The sequence below is a fragment of the Pseudophryne corroboree genome, chromosome 1 (genome assembly GCF_028390025.1).
Source record: "Pseudophryne corroboree isolate aPseCor3 chromosome 1, aPseCor3.hap2, whole genome shotgun sequence".
Taxonomy (NCBI): Eukaryota; Metazoa; Chordata; class Amphibia; order Anura; family Myobatrachidae; genus Pseudophryne; species Pseudophryne corroboree.
Window position 1 is genome coordinate 884838507 of NC_086444.1, and position 12313 is coordinate 884850819.

General features: G+C 45.4%; 1 long non-coding RNA gene across 1 annotated transcript in view; it reads right to left on the reverse strand.

Moving 5' to 3' along the window:
• Window positions 1-1255: 1255 nt before the first annotated feature.
• The window catches only part of LOC134958859 (uncharacterized), a 50069-nt gene continuing 39011 nt past the window's right edge, over window positions 1256-12313 (reverse strand). Inside the window, exon 3 of the long non-coding RNA XR_010187135.1 lies at window positions 1256-1699. This is a non-coding gene — a long non-coding RNA (uncharacterized LOC134958859). The remainder of the gene's footprint in view (window positions 1700-12313) is intronic.

Here is a 12313-nt window from a genome sequence, read left to right on the forward strand (position 1 = left end):
GATACGTGGCCAGAGGGAGTTTGTTGTTGAAAGGATTCTTGACTCCAAGGTGGTTCGGGGTCGGCTGTCATTTTTGGTGCACTGGAAGGGGTATGGCCCGGAGGAGTGGTCGTGGGTGCGCAGTTGTGATCTTCATGCCCCCAGACTGATACGCTCTTTCTTCTCGCAGTTCCCCGATAAACCCGGTGGTAGGGGTTCTTTGACCCCTCGTCAGAGGGGGGGTACTGTTAGGGTCTCCTGCCCTGTGCTGCCACGTCGTCATGGCAACTGGGAGACAAGTGCTAGCAGAGTAACCTGAGCGCAGCTGATACTCCGGTTCGGGTCTTTTGCTGTGCAGTGGTTACAGGCTCTGTGCACGGTAGGGGATCCGGTGCTGGTTTTTGTGCTCACAGTCTGTGAGGTCTGAGTGGGGCGTGGACAGCACCTGCTTTATAAGGCCTCTTCTTAGGGTAAGCAGATGCTGCTGAATCTTTGTTGGTTAGTCAGTTCCTGAAAGTTAGCCAGTACTGTGTAGCTTTGTATTTGTTTGTTGCTTACTGCAAATAGGCCTGGGGATTTGGTATTACACTCTGCCAATCCAGACCTAGCAGTAAGACTGGAGTCAGTCGTTTAGCTTGCTGGGGTTCTGTTACTACTCTGTGAACTTAGCAAGTTTGCGGCTTTATTCTAAGACTTGCCTGTCTAATCCTGTCTCACTGTGCTAGGTGTCAGGGGTCAGTTTAGTGGCAGTAAGCTGAACCTGTGCACTGCAAGTGAGAATTAGGATTGTGGAGACTCTCCTTGTGTCTATCATTCCATCTCTGACCAAGGAGTTTACTGCCACACCCGTTGGTAACCCTTTAGGGTTTTGCTGTTGCCCTTAGCAACAGCATTTCGGGTTCTCTACGTATTAAAACACAACATCTTGCTTTTCTCATCTGAGCATTACTAATACAAGGGAGACACCCAGTTCCTTAGCCTCTGGGCTTCTCTGTTCACTTTGTGTGTACTTTGTTACCCTATCACCTTCTGTGTACGTTATGTCATATTCCCGAGTCTGTCTGTGAGTCCATTTGTTTTGCATAACAGTTCAAACACCAGTACATTCCTGCAGGCACTGGTGTGCATAACAAGTATGTGTAATGTAAACTTTTTGGATTTGACTATATGTTAAGGATTCAACTGTATGTACTCAAAATTACACCAAGCCAGCAGATAGTAATTCCTTTATTGGAAAAGAGAGTAGTCATCATCCAAGTTGGTTGAAGGGAGTCCCGGGTAGTCAGTTCCGATGTTTAAAACGGAATTGCACTGACGACACAGTGTATAAGAAGCAAGCACAGTTAACAAAAAAATATATATATTTTTACAGAAAGGGTATGATTTAGAATCTCTGCAAAATGATCTGGAAAAAATTGATGGAATAGAAAGGGAAACATTATTGCAACCGAAACAGAAAGAGATGAGGGATGACTTTTCTGTGTCTTTTGTAACGACATGTAATCAGAAGTACAAGAACATTGAAGGTGTTCTGAGAAAACACTGGGAAATTCTTAAGAGCGATCCCATATTGGAAAAAATAATCCCATAAAAACCAAAAGTAATATACAAGAGCGCCTAATTTAAAAAATATTTTAGTCAAAAGCGCTACAGCCTCAGTGCCCACTATGATGACTCAAGTCAAGTCAAAAGGTTTTTTCAGGTGCAGTCTTTGTATGGCCTGTAAATATATAAAAGGAAATGAAAGCAGTAAGATGGAAACCTTTACATCTAATGTCACAAAGAAGCAGTATAAGATCAAACAGTTTATGACCTGTGAAAGTAGCAATGTAATTTATCTGATACAATGTGTATGTAAAAAGCAATATGTGGGGAGAACCAGTAGACCGTTGAGAGAACATAAGGAAAGGGTTTGAAACCCACTGTCTTTCTGCACATTGTAAGGAGACACACAAATGTTCTGTTAATAGCATTATAAATTTTAGAGCTATCGAGTAGGTGAAAGGAAATTGGAGGAAGAAGGATGTGGCTGCAACTTTAGCAAGATCGGAGATGCATTGGATCTATGAATTGAAAACCCTGCAGCCAAATGGGCTGAATGGTGATTTTGAAATGAAGTGGTTTCTTTAAGGATTTTTAATGTTGAGAAGGTCTGATAAGTATAAGGGTTGCGTTTTTAGATTAAATATTAATAGTATATTTTTGAATATATGATCACCCTTAGGCGCTCGCTGGCTGCAATGGTTATAAAGATATGATATGCAAAATATGATTATTTATTATTATGTTGATGCAATGTTTTATTGTGAACAATGAAAAAAATTGGGAATATGTATCTTTAAAATACCCTGGAACATGTATAATAGATGGAAAAACCTGTATATGAGATACAAAGGAATTGACACACCGGATCTGCAGGATGCAGTATAAATTAAGTGACCAGACCAAGCCCACCTATGCCATGATTTAGACCTTGGAAGGCGTAGAAACGCGTCGGCGGCACCAGGTGGATTTGGTCATGATCAAATTGGAACTGGGAGATACTCACAGGATATAGAGTGAACAGCGGGAGGATCAGCGACATAGCAGTATTGGAAGTGTACTCAAGAAGGAGGACCTGTGGATGACCTGCGGTAAAAAGAGCCCCTTTGTGCACAGCCCCGGATAATAAGATCCCTGGTGGAGAGGCAGAGCCGTGTCCAGTATTGGCGTCCGGGAGGTCCGGTGAGACAATTCCTTGCTATAAAAATTACCATCCGTAAGCTGAAATTGTGAGAGCGCTAAACTCTATTGTGAGCATATACGGAAGAGTTTTGTTTGTTGTTTTAAAGTGACTTTTAAATAAATACATCCTGTTTTTACTTTGAACTTTTGCTGGATTGCATATCAAATCTTCGTACAAAAAATGTAAGAAGACATCCTGTTTTAGAAAATAATCTATTGGTCATATACTAGCTGATTAAGAATAGCGCTGAAAGCTTTTAAGGGCCGTAACTAGGTGTGGGTGGACGGTGCATTGTACACTGTGCAATAGCCGTGTGGGCACAACTGTCTGCATCCACCTGCGATCCGGTTCATGATGGAGAAGAGAGCGATGCCCTGCTGACCCCTGTGAGAGCTGCCCACCCGCCGCTGCTATGTTTGTCCCGCTCTCTGTTGCCTGTTAATGCGAGCTGGCTCCAAGCACACTAAGTCACTGCCGTTATCCAGCTTGGCAGGTGTCGACGGTAAGCAGACCTGGGATGCCGGCAGCAGGAGAGACAAGCAGAGAATGCCAGCAGCTGCCAGAGCCTGCTGCTGCCTTTTAGGCCTCCTCACCGCTGCGCTGATCCCCGGCTGTGGCTGAGTGGGAGGAACAGTGTGTGTTTTACAGTGGGGCTGCCATAAGAAATGGAAGCAATACAGGGCATACATTTGTACCCTAGAGAAAAACTTTATTTATAAGGAAATTGCTGTCTGACACAGGTGATACAGGTATATAGGAGTGTGCAATGTTTGTGTAAAACAGGGGACTTTTCTACCGTAATGTGTAAAAAGGGGGACTCCATCTTGAGATGGCAAACCTGAACTCCATGGACAAGCAGAAAGCTCTGCACTCACCATTCAAAAGTATGGTGATGTGATTCAGGCACTGAGTGGGTGTGCCACTGGAGATGTAATGGACGTCTCCATGGTAACCCGCTCTGTGAATTGCGGTTAGCAGAGAAAATAGGATTTTGATTCCTTTTCTCCTAGTCCGTAGAGGATGCTGGGGACGACATCAAGACCATGGGGTATAGACGGGATCCGCAGGAGACATGGGCATTCTAAAGACTTTTCATTGGGTGTGAACTGGCTCCTCCCTCTATGCCCCTCCTCCAGACCTCAGTTGTAGGAACTGTGCCCAGGGAGACTGACATTTCGAGGAAAGGAATTACTTAACTAGTGGTGAGATATCTACCAACTCACACCCTCAATCATGCCGCACACATGGCATTCAACATAACACATGCCAACAGGCATGAACTAATTGCAGCAACATGCTGAAACCAAGATAACACAACTTGTGTAACTGTAATAACTAAACTGCAGGTAAAGTACGCACTGGGACGGGCGCCCAGCATCCTCTATGGACTAGGAGAAAAGGATTTACCGGTAGGTTATCAAAATCCTATTTTCTCATACGTCCTAGAGGATGCTGGGGACGACATCAAGACCATGGGGTCTATACCAAAGCTCCAGTATGGGCGGGAGAGTGCGGATGACCCTGCAGCACCGATTGACCAAACTTTAGGTCCTCATCGGCCAAGGTGTCAAACTTGTAGAACTTAGCAAATGTGTTTGACCCTGACCAAGTAGCTACTCGGCAAAGTTGTAATGCCGAGACCCTCCAGGCAGCCGCCCAGGATGAGCCCACCTTCCTAGTGGAGCGTGCTTTACCGACGTCGGTAACGGCAATCCAGCCATAGTATGAGCTTGCTGAATCGTATTTCTAATCCAACGTGCAATAGTCTGCTTGGAAGCAGGACAGCCAATCTTGTTGTGATCATACAGGACAAACAGAGCCTCTGTTTTCCGTATACAAGCTGTTCTAGCAACATAGATTTTCAAATCTCTAGCCACATCTAGAGACTTTGAATCAGTGAATGTGTCAGTAACTACTGGCACCACAATAGGTTGGTTTATGTGAAAAGCAGAAACCACCTTTGGAAGAAAATGTTGGCGAGTCCGCAACTCTGCCCTATCTTCATGGAAAATCAGGTAAGGGCTCTTGTGAGACAAGGCCCACAATTCAGACACCCGCCTTGGGGATGCCAATGCCAAAAGCATCACCACTTTCCAAGTGAGAAACTTCAACTCTATTTTTTGTAGAGGCTCAAACCAATCCGATTGAAGGAACTGCAATACCACGTTAAGGTCCAATGGTGCCACTGGAGGCACGAATGGAGGCTGGATGTGCAGAACCCCTTTCACGAAGGTCTGAACCTCTGGAAGAGAGGACAATTGTTTTTGGAAGAACACTGACAAGGCCGAAATTTGGACCTTGATTGATCCCAATCGTAGGCCAGTCTCCACACCATCCTGCAAAAAATGGAGAAAACGTCCTAAGTGAAACTCTTCCGTAGGAGCTTTCTTGGATTCACACCAAGATACATATTTTCTCCAAATACGGTGGTAATGTTTTGACGTTACTCCCTTTCTGGCCTGAATAAGGGTGGGGATGACCTCCTTAGGAATAGCCTTCCTGGCTAGGATACGGCGCTCAACAGCCATGCCATCAAACGTAGCCGCGGTAAGTCTTGGTACACACACGGCCCCTGCTGCAGCAGGTCCTCCCGAGGAGGAAGAGGCCAAGGATCTCCTATGAGTAACTGCTGAAGATCTGGGTACCAAGCCCTTCTTGGCCAGTCTGGGGCAATAAAGATTGCTCGAACCCTTGTCTTTCTTATGATCCTGAGTACTTTTGGGATCAGCGGAAGTGGAGGGAAAACATACACTGACGGAAACACCCACTGTGTCACCAGTGCATCCACTGCTACTGCTTGAGGGTCTCTCGACCTGGAACAGTATCTCTGAAGCTTCTTGTTGAGACGAGACACCATCATGTCTATTTGAGGAACTCCCCAAAGACTTGTCACCTCTGCGAAGACTTCTTGGTGGAGGCCCCACTCTCCTGGATGGAGATCGTGTCTGCTGAGGAAGTCTGCTTCCCACTTGTCTACTCCCGGAATGAATATTGCCGACAGAGCTTGTAGATGTTTTTCTGCCCAGCGGAGGATTTTTGTCGCCTCTGCCATTGCCGCTCTGCTTTTCATTCCGCCCTGCCTGTTTATGTATGCGACTGCTGTTACATTGTCTGCCTAGATCTGCACGGGACGGTCTTGAAGAAGATGTGCCGCTTGTTGAAGGCCGTTGTAAATGGCTCTTAGCTCCAGCACGTTTATGTGAAGGCAGGCTTCCTGATGTGACCAACGTCCCTGGAAGTTTTCTCCCTGAGAGACTGCTCCCCAGCCTCGGAGACTTGCATCCGTGGTTACTAGGACCCAGTCCTGAATGCCGAACATGCGTCCCTCTAGCAGGTGAGAGCTGTGCAACCACCACAGGAGCGAAATCCTGGTTTTTGACGACAGGATTATCTTTCTGTGCATGTGTAGGTGTGACCCCGACAACTTGTCCAACAGGTCCCACTGGAATACTCTGGCATGGAACCTGCCAAACTGTATGGCCTCGTAGGCCGCCACCATCTTCCCCAACAACCGAATGCACTGATGGATCGAAACACTTGATGGTTTCAATATCTGTTTTACCATTTTCTGGATTTCCAGAGCCTTTTCCAGAGGAAGAAATACTCCCTGAACTTCTGTGTCCAGAATCATCCCGAGGAAAGACAACCTTGTCGTCGGTTCCAACTGTGACTTTGGGTAATTTATGATCCACCCGTGTTGTTGGAGTATTGACAGGGAGAGGGATATGTTTTGTAATAACTGCTCCCTGGATCTCGCCTTTATCAGGAGGTCGTCCAGATAAGGGATTATATTGACTCCGTTCTGATGAAGGAGGACCATCATCTCCGCCATCACCTTGGTGAATACCCTCGGCGCCATGGAGAGATTGAAAGGTAACGTCTGGAATTGTCAATAGCAATCCTGAATCGCGAATCTCAGATAACCCTGGTGAGGAGGATAAATGGGAACATGCAGGTAAGCATCCTTTATGTCCACCGACACCAAGTAGTCCCCCTCCTCCAGACTGGCAATCACCGCCCGAAGTGATTCCATCTTGAACTTGAACCTTTTCAGGAAGAAATTCAGATTTTTTAGATTTAGGATCGGTCTGACCGAGCCGTCCGGCTTCGGAACAACAAAAAGGCTTGAATAAAAGCCCCGCCCTTGTTGTGACAACGGTACCAGGACTATGACCTGGTCTTGACATAATTTTTTGGATTGCCGTTGTTACTGCTTCTCTCTCTGGCGGAGAAGCTGGCAAGGTCGATTTGAAAAATCGGCATGGGGGAACGTCTTGAAACTCTAGTTTGTATTCCTGAGATACTATTTGCAACACCCAGGGGTCCAGGCCAGACAGAATCCAATCCTGGCTGAAGAGTTTGAGACGTGCCCCCACCCGAGCGGCCTCCCGCAAGGGAGTTCCAGCGTCATGCTGGGGATTTGGCAGAATTAGGGGTAGACTTCTGCTCTTGGGAACCTGGAGCCGGAGTGGGCTTCTTTCCCCTTCCCCTTCCTGCAAAGAAGGGGGAACCTCTCTTTTGTATTTATTGGGCCGAAAGGACTGCATTTGCGGGTGATAGGTCTTTTTTGCCGGTGCAGGCGCAGAGGGCAAAAATGTTGACTAGACTAACGCATCCAGGCCATCGCCAAATAAGGCCTCATCTTTTTATGGGAGAGCCTCCATGTTTCTTTTGGAATCTGCATCCGCGTTCCACTGGCGAATCCATAACGCCCGCCTAACCGATACTGCCATGGTAGCGGCTTGTGAACTCAAGAGTCCAATATCCTTCATTGCTTCCAGCATCTAGGCGGCAGCGTCCTTGATATTCCCTAACTTAAGGAGTATCTCATCTTTATCAATCGTGTCAATTTCTGATAACACACTTTCTGACCATTTCTTAATAGCGCAACTCACCCATGCGCAGGCTATAGTGGGCCTGAGCAGTGTACCATTGGTAACATAAATGGATTTCAATGTCGTTTCCATTTTGCGGTCTGCCGGCTCTTTAAGAGAAGCCGTGCCAGAAGCAGGGAGAATTACCTTCTTTGCAACCTGGAAAGTGCACTGTCTAACACAGGGGGTGACTCCCATTTTTTCCTGTCTTCAACCGGGAAAGGATAAGCTATGTGAATCCTTTTGGGAATACGAAATTTTTTATCAGGATTCACCCACATCCCTTCAAACAGAGCACTGAGTTCGTGTGAAGGAGGGAACGTGACTTTGGATTTCTTTTCCTTACATAAATAAGCTTTCTCCTGAGGTACAGGAGTGCTTTCTGTAACCTCCAACACGTCCCTTATAGCCACAATCATATATTGTATACTTTTTGCCAATTTATGATCTATCTCTCTGGATTCACTATTGTCGACACAAGAATCAGAATCCGTGTCGGTATCAGTGTTTACAACATTTGCAAATGGTCTCTTATGTGACCCAGAGGGGCCGCCCGTATAAGGAATAACAGCATCCTAAAAAATCACATCTTCCACAGATTTTCTCCAGCATGCAGCCTTAGATTCAGACTTATCCAATCTACGGTTAATCAGATGCATACTGTCACGTAGCTCTATCACCCATGCATGCTCTTGGTGTGCCGGTAGCGCCACCACATTACAACTCTGTGTCCCTAAAATGGCTTCCTCCGGGGTGGAACTCCCTGCCTCAGACATGCCTAACACGTGTACACCACACTCACAGACACATTTTGGGGACAGACCCACAGTAAAATCTGTCAGAGGGACACAGGATAGGAGCAGCTAGTTCACAAACCCAGCGCCAGTATTGCCTGTGAACACAGTATGTCCACAGCCCAAAAGTGCTTTTAAATAGTAATATACACTATCAAATGCACCACAATTGCTTCGTGCCCCTCCTTTATAGCACCCTGTACTTGTCAGAAGTGGAGGAGAGGATCAGCGTGTTCTCTGCAGCCTGAGGAGAGGGAGAAAATGGCACTGAGTAGTGTGTTGGCTGCCTGAGGAAGAAGCTCCGCCCTTTTTACCTCAGAAACTTTTCATAATATTTATACTGGCGGGGGTAGGGCTGTGCCTGGGCATCTTATGCCCCCTTTTAGCCAGTTTGAGGTATTTTTCTTGCTGCCCAGGGTGCCCCCCCCCCCCACACCCTGCAGTGCCTGTGTGTGGGCAGCAATGGCGCGCTGCGCTCCCGCCAGCCGCGCCGCACCTTAGCTGTCACTTACTTGATTGAAGATCATTCTTCTCACACTCACCTGTCTTCTGACTTCTGGCTCTGTGAGGGGGGTGACGGCATGCTGTGGGAGTGAGCATCTAGACACGGCTAGCGTTCAGTTCCCTTCAGGAGCTAATGGTGTCCTGTCAGCCAGAAGCAGAGCCATGAAACTCTGAGGAAGTTGGTTCAGCTTCTGCCCCCTCAGTCCCACGAAGCATGGAGTCTGTTGCCAGCAGATCTCCCTGAAAATAAATAACCTAACATAAGTCTTTTCAGAGAAACTCAGTAGAGCTCCTCAGAGTGCATCCAGTCGACCTGGGCACATTTCTAAAACTGAGGTCCGGAGGAGGGGCATAGAGGGAGGAGCCAGTTCACAGCCAATGAAAAGTCTTTAGAGTGCCCATGTCTCCTGCGAATCCCGTCTATACCCCATGGTCTTGATGTCATCCCCAGCATCCTCTAGGACGTATGAGAAAAGCCCTGTTTAACGCAAAGTAGGGCTTTTCTCTGCTTTATGAATAGACCCTATTGTGAGAAAAAGATGAAAAATATGAAACAGCTTTCATTTTGATTTGCCGATTAGGTAATGTTTTGGTTTATGTGGATCTGGCTTTCTCAATATTAATTTATGTAAATTCAGCATTTTCTGTAGTATTTTATGTGGATCTGGCTGTATGTGTGTGTATGTAGAATTGATGTGGCTTTCTGGCCGGGATGTAATGAAGTCTGAGTTCGGCGTCCATGCGGGATGTTGGCCGAACTCTGGATTTTTTTTTAAAGGGGTAATCATGTACAAGGCATGGTTCCATGCATGGTTACATCCTGCACGGCCACCGAACTCGGACTTCATTACATCCCAGCCATAATATAATAGATTAACATGTTATAGCATCCAGCCCCACAGCCCAAACTTTGGCATTTTTTTCTAAAGCTGGTTTATGCACCAACTGATGTCCCAATCCCGCTGTAGCTTCACCCACATTATCCACAGCTCTGCCCATCTTTGCTTCCTGCCTTTTCCCCCATGGGGTCCCTGCTTAATTTGTCAGTCCCAGGCCCCACAATTTCTGATGGTATTAAGTGCCAGTAAATGGATTAAAACTAGAGAAATCAGAGATTGTTCCATCCTTAACTCTTTAATAAAGGAAACAGTGAAGGGCCTATTTCACCTGAAAATAGTCTTTTTGCTGCTTCATAAATAGACCCCTACGACAGGTGAAGGAAATGTACGTCATCTAGGTGAATATTCTCTGTGAGCTGTTTTCAGTGGGAACTCAGGGAAATAACTGTAGCATAAACCTTTTACTGTAAAGGCAATACTGAAGAATACAAACTATGTTACACTGTATAAATCATTCCATTACACAACAGTATTAAGTGCCACAATGACTATAGAGCTCCATTTTATTCTTGTTAATATTTAGCGTTTCCGCTCGCTGTGGTGTTTTTTATGGTGGAATTTACCCCACACCAGCTTGCCGGCAAGCGTTTTTTGTTATTGAAGAGTGCTGCAGTGTGTGTTGTCAGCGCAAGTGTGCGCTGACTAACGAAGGCCGCTGGTCTGCGGTCCCATTATCTGGTGCATGAGCAGAGAGATCAGTTTTATGGAGCATGTACAAAGAGTTCCAGATTTTGGTGTGTGTGTAGTGTAGCAGAGCGCACTCCAGGCTTCAGTGTTGTGACATTTTGATGTTTTTTTGATGGTGGTGTGAGGAGACGCAGCAGCCACTAAGCATTATGGGTATAAACCCGGATGCCAGAGCTACCTGCCGGGACCATATCGCTTGTCAGCGCAATATTAGTCATTCAGCACCCTGGAGACTTAGAAAAAAGACATCAAGCAGTACATAACTTAAAAATACTGCTTGTTGTTAAATACACACACCAGTCAATTCTTACGTGCATAAGAACAGTGCTGCCGAGAAAAAATATTTAAGACAACGCTATTATTAATGAAATTAATGAAATAGCTGCAGGTAGATTTATCTTATGCAATGCTTTTCAAATAGCTAAACACGTTGATAAATGGCCCCTTAGTATCATATTTTAAATAAATGCTACCCAGGAAACCATAATGTATGATCTATGTATACAGTTAAGTTTAGGTTTAATAAAGTCAAAATGTTATGTGAAGCTTAAATAGCATTTACAATGTGATGTGCACTTTTGTCATTTTATTTTTCGCTGTTTAATAGTGGAAAGAAATTTTATAGCACATACATATATGAAAATTCCAATTTTAGGACGAGGGCTCTCTTTCTAGGACATACAGTACAATACAATGAAGTGGTGACAGGAACTTTTAAGGTTTAGGCTATGTTAAAATGTTACGCTATAAAGATTGATGATTATTTTACTAAGTACCCCATGTACTCACATTTCCCAGGTAAATTGAGGTATTAGCAAAACTTAACATCACATTAAACTTCAACCAGGCAAGGCAGAGCTGCCAAAAGCTGCGGGTTATAGTGCGTTACTTTCTCCACAAGGTTATAGGAATGAACTAGCCGAAATACAACACAAAGGTTTATTTTCTGTGGGAGAGATGTATTATAGCAGCATGTCATGGGCTGTCATGCTCCCGCTACCTGTAGTTACTAGTGTCTTTGCTCAGCAGCAATCAACAGTCGGTAGCACATCAAAGGGTTGGTGGTGGTGCGCGTTCCCCCCGAAGCATACGCATAGCTGGAAAGTCACACCATGCCGCATTTTTAACAAAAATGTGTGAGGACACATCTGTTGACAGTAATAAAATGCCGAATGTCAACAATTCGTCCTGGTGGCCCCATGGTGACTTGCTTTCTCCTGCTGGCTCCAGTGGAGACTCTCCACAGAGAGTGACTATTTGTCTGACCTCTATACAGAAAAACACACTGTCCTGCACAGGAGCAGAAGAGTGATGTGACAACAACTGAAATAACTGCGGTCTCAGCTTTTTTTACCTGTAGTAGATCCAATTAGCGCACTGCCCTAAAGATGTGCAAGACACTTGCGTTGCCTGTAATTGAGTGGAGAACTTATAATTTTATATATTTTTTTAATAGAGATGTACTTGAATATCATGCTAACACTGGACAATGGACCTCAGCGGAGCACACAGGTGTATTTGCAACTGCGTACTCAGATGCAGCGGATCTGTGAAAATATGCTAGTGATGCAACTGCGGGGTATGTACACACACTGCTGGCATGTCTGACCCGCTGCTTGCGAACAATGACGCATCATCGGTCACAACATTGGACCTCTTATCTCTATGGGTGCCTAGAAAGTCCATTGTGAGTAAGCCACCGGAGCCTTTGCAAATGCGTCCAAAGACACAAGTTCAGCCACACCCCTGAAACGTAGAATTTGAGCTAATGAGCAGGTAATAAGAAAGACCTGCTCCAAGAAGGCTTTCTTTGTGGTGCACTCTTTTGTTGAATTTGAAAAATTAGTTAAT